The 5,014-nt window shown below is 42.9% G+C and overlaps 1 pseudogene; it reads right to left on the bottom strand.

The window, feature by feature from the left end:
- Positions 1-248: 248 nt before the first annotated feature.
- Positions 249-1,605, bottom strand: LOC111523143 (annotated as a pseudogene).
- Positions 1,606-5,014: the final 3,409 nt, after the last annotated feature.

Raw genomic sequence — 5,014 nt, 5'->3', positions numbered from 1 at the left:
GGTCAAGTGTTTCCATTAAAATGTACTGATTTTTAAAACTAATAATTTAAAACTGCCACACACACAAAAATAAAACCAAAGTGGTCCACAAAACATTCTTCTTTCCTTCTGAAGATTTTACGATGCATTGTTATCATTAACCAGTCTTTTACTATTAAACTTAAATGGCCAATTGAAACAAACAGTTCTAGGACTGTTCTTCCACCACTGATTACGAAGACTAGGGTGGCAGGTATTAGGGATAACATTCATTTAGCCTTCTGAGCTTTCTGGGCAGGCTTGGTGACCTTGCCAGCTTCTGCAGCCTTTTTGTCCACTTTTTTGATGACACCCACAGCAACTGTCTGTCTCATATCATGGACAGCAAAGCGACCCACAGATGAACAGTCTGAGAAGCTCTCAACACACATGGGCTTGCCAGGAACCATATCAACGATGGCAGCATCACCAGAATTCAAGAATTTAGGGCCATCTTCCAGTTTTACCAGAACGGCGACCAATTTTTTTCCTTCAGCACAGCAAACTTGCATGCAATGTGAGCCATCTGGCAATCCAGTACAGGGGCATAGCCAGCGCTGATTTGGCCTGAATGATTCCATATAATCACCTGAGCAGTGAAGCCAGCTGCTTCCATTGGTGGGTCGTTTTTGCTGTCACCAGCAACATTGTCATGACAAACATCTTTGACAAATACATTCTTGACACTGAAGCCCACATTGTCACCAGGAAGAGCTCCACTCAAAGCTTCATGGTGCATTTTGACAGACTTTACTTCAGTTGTAACGTTGAGCAAAGGTGACCACCATACCAGGTTTGAGAACACCAGTCGCCACTTGGCCAACAGGAACAGTACCAATACCACCAATTTTGTAGACATCTTGGAGGGGCAGGCACAAGGGACAAGTTGGTGGTAGGACACAGTCCAGAGCCTCAAGCAGTGTGGTTCCACTGGCATTGCCATCATTACTGGTGACTTTCCATCCCTTGAAACTAAAGGTGTGTTAGCACTTGGCTCCAGCATGTTGTCACCATTCTAAGCAGAAATTGGCACAACTGCTACTGTGACGGGGTTGTAGCCAATTTTCTTAATGTAGTGCTGGCTTCCTTAATGATTTCCTCGTATCTCTTCTGACTGTAGGGTAGCTCAGTGTAACCATTTTGTTAACACCAACAATAAGTTGTTTCACACCCAATGTGTAAGCCAGAAGGGCATGTTCTCGGATCTGCCCAAACTTCAAATTCACCAACACCAGCAGCAACAATCAGGACAGCACAGTCAGCCTGAGATGTCCCTGTAATCATGTTTTTGATGAAGTCTCTGTGTCCTGGGGCATCAATGATAGTCACGTAGTACTTGCTAGTCTCAGATTTCCACGAAAGAGATATCAATGGTGATACCATGTTCACGCTCAGTTTTCAGTTTATCCAAGACCCAGGCATACTTGAAGGAGCCCTTTCCCATCTCAGCAGCCTCCTTTTTACATTTTTCAATGGTTCTTTTGTCGATGACACACGTTTGTAGATCAGATGGCCAGTAGTGGTGGACTTGCCTGAATCTACGTGTCCAATGACACTGATGTTGATATAAGCCTTTTCTTTTCCCATTTGGCTTGGTAGTTTTCATGACACTTGTGTTCTGGCGGCAAACCTGGTGCGAAAAAGAATAATGTCACTTTTTAAAAAAAGAAAAAACAGCTACAACAAACTTCCCAAAGGGTCAGGGATTCTCCAGTGATAAAGAGTGATGCTGAGGACAGCAGAGTGAGGCTAAGAGAGAAGGGCCTTATGCTTACAGGAACTGGGGTTGCTGCAGTCAACCCAGACATTTTAAGTCCGGAATAGTCCATTTAGGCTGAAGCAACCTGGGAAATCTTAGGTTCAACAGGATAACTGTTACTGCCATTTTTACTGTTATTTCTGCTTCAATTTACTGCTATTAATTGCTTAAGATGGGCAAGGCACTATACATACATTATCTCAAACCACATAAAACTCTTGCAAGATAGATTTTACCCTCCCAATTTTAGAGATAAGGAAACTGAGGCTGAGAGAGAGTGACATGATTCTCGTAGAAAGGATTTGGTCTTAGACATTTCTTACTGCATTGTGCTACCTCAATCTGTAAACCTTCATTGAGGCAACTGCTCTCTCTTTGCTCTGTAAGCCACTTATTACTTTCCCTAAAGCCTTCCCTGCCAGAAACAATTCTAGAATAAAACAGGTTAAACCACTGATGACCTTGGCCCAGTTAATCTTATCAGGTCTGGCTTCCATCATGAACCAATTAATTACATACATTAATCTGATAAGACCTACGATTACCTAGGCATGGAATGGTATTTTGAAATTACTTCCCAAGGCTATTTAAGAATCACTATTATAAAGACACATGCACACATATGTTCACTGCAGCACTAATCACAATAGCAAAGACATGGAACCGACCTAAATGCACATCAATGATAGACTGGATAAAGAAAATGTGGTACACACACACCATGGAATACTATGCAGCCATAAAAAGGAATGAATTCATGTCCTTTGCAGGACCATGGATGGAACTGGGAGCCATTATCCTTAGCAAACTAACACAGGAACAGAAAACCAAGTACTGCATATTCTCACTTACAAGTACCAACTAAATGATGCGAACACATGGACACATAGAGGGGAACAACACACACTAAGGCCTTTCAGACGGTGGAGGGTGGGAGGAGGGAGAGGATCAGGAAAAATAACTAATGGATACTAGGCTTAATAACTGGGTGATGAAATAATCTGTACAACAAACGCCACGACACAAGTTTACCTATATAACAAACCTGCACATGTACCCCTGAACTTAAAAGTTAAAAAAAGAGGCCAGGCACGGTGGTTCACGCCTGTAATCCCAGCACTTTGGGAGGCTGAGGCGGGTGGATAACGAGGTCAGGAGATTGAGACCATCCTGGCTAACATGGTGAAACCCCATCTCTACTAAAAATACAAAAAATTAGCCAGATGTGGTGGTGGGCGCCTGTAGTCCTAGCTACTCAGGAGGCTGAGGCAGAAGAATGGCATGAACCCTGGAGGTGGAGCTTGCAGTGAGCAGAGATCCACTGCACTCCATCCTGGGCAACAGAGTGAGACTCCGTCTCCAAAAAAAAAAAAAAAAAAAAAAAAAGTTAAAAAAACAATCACACAAGAAAATCTTAACGTTGGAAGCCAAAGTCAAACAACTACAGAGGCCAAGGAGGTAACATAAATGAGGAGAGCTGCTTAGGAATGAGACAGGAGGGGTGATGGAGACTGCGGTGATCTAGAGCAAATATGAACCATCCAAAGGGTTTCACCACTTCTGAGCTTTGGCAGATTGTTGTCAAGCAGAAACATGAGCCTCGTGTTACTAGATCTTATTTTTCAAATGAACCAGAAACAGTTTTTAAGTGAAATCTCTCAATGTTTAAGTGTTACACAACTAACTTTAAAAAAAGAAAGAAAAAAAAAAAAAAAAACACTAGCAGGGCCAAAAACAACATAAACTTTCAGGCTAATAGCTCATGACCTTTTCTTTAAAATCGTAAGTCAGCAGCCAGGTGCAGTGGCTCACGCATGTAATCCCAGCACTTTGGGAGGCCGAGGCGGGCGGGTCATCTAAGGTTGGGAGTTCGAGACCAGCCTGACCAACACAGAGAAACCCCATCTCTACTAAAAAAAAAAAAAAAAAAATTAGTTGGGCATCAGCCATCCCATTACTGGGTATATACCCAAAGGATTATAAATCATGCTGCTATAAAGACACATGCACACTTACGTTTATTGCAGCACTATTCACAATAGCAAAGACTTGGAACCAACCCAAATGTCCATCAATGATAGATTGGATTAAGAAAATGTGCCACATATACACCATGGAATACTATGCAGCCATAAAAAAGGATGAGTTCATGTCCTTTGTAGGGTCATGGATGAAGCTGGAAACCATCATTCTGAGCAAACTATCGCAAGGACAGAAAACCAAACACCGCATGTTCTCACTCATAGGTGGGAATTGAACAATGAGAACACTTGGACACAGAGTGGGGAACATCACACACTGGGGCCTGTCGTGGGGTGGGGGGATCTGGGAGGGATAGCATTAGAAGATATACTTAATGTAAATAACGAGTTAATGGGTGCAGCACACCATCATGGCACATGTATACATATGTAACAAACCTGCATGTTGTGCACATGTACCCTGGAACTTAAAGTATAATTTTAAAAAATGAAAAAAAATTAGCTGGGCGTTGTGGTGCATGCCTGTAATCCCAGCTACTCGGGAGGCTGAGGCAGGATAATTGCTTGAACCTGGGAGGCGGAGGTTGTGGTGGGCCGAGATCACACCATTGTACTGCAGCATGGGCAATAAGAGAGAAACAGAGAAACTCTGTTTAAAAAAATCATGTCAGCTTTTATTTAAAAAAAGTATTACCTCTGCCACCACCCCCTATCCACTAATCACTCCCTTCTTTGGGTAGACCTGGGTCCAGATTGCTTTTGAAACACTAAAAAGGCATGGCAAATCAGCTTGGAGAAGAGGAAGCAAAAATATGTTGTCACTGGAGCAGTGTTAATGGCTTCCTCATACTTTAAAGTCTTAACTATACTGAAGTCATGTTTAAAGCCTCAGTGTATGAAGTTGCTTATAATAATGGGGACCCCCCCAAAGTTTTTCTTTTTTGAAAGATGGCAGCAGGGGGTTGGGCATGGTGGCTCACACTTGTAATTACAGCACTTTGGGAGGCCAAGGCAGGCAGATCACCTGAGGTCAGGAGTTTGAGGCCAGCCTGGCCGACATAGTAAAACCTCATCTCTACTAAAAATACAAAAAATTAGCCAGGCATGGTGGCAGGTGCCTGTAATCACAGTTACTTGGGAGGCTGAGGCAGGAGAATCAATTGAACCCGGGAGGTGGAGGTTGCAGTGAGCCAAGACCACACCATTGCACTCCAGCGTGGGGGACAGAACGAGACTCCATCTCAAAAAAAAAAAA

The sequence above is a fragment of the Piliocolobus tephrosceles genome, chromosome 2, assembly GCF_002776525.5.
Source record: "Piliocolobus tephrosceles isolate RC106 chromosome 2, ASM277652v3, whole genome shotgun sequence".
In the NCBI taxonomy this organism is placed as follows: domain Eukaryota; kingdom Metazoa; phylum Chordata; class Mammalia; order Primates; family Cercopithecidae; genus Piliocolobus; species Piliocolobus tephrosceles.
This window is presented reverse-complemented; position numbering and strand designations above follow the sequence as displayed.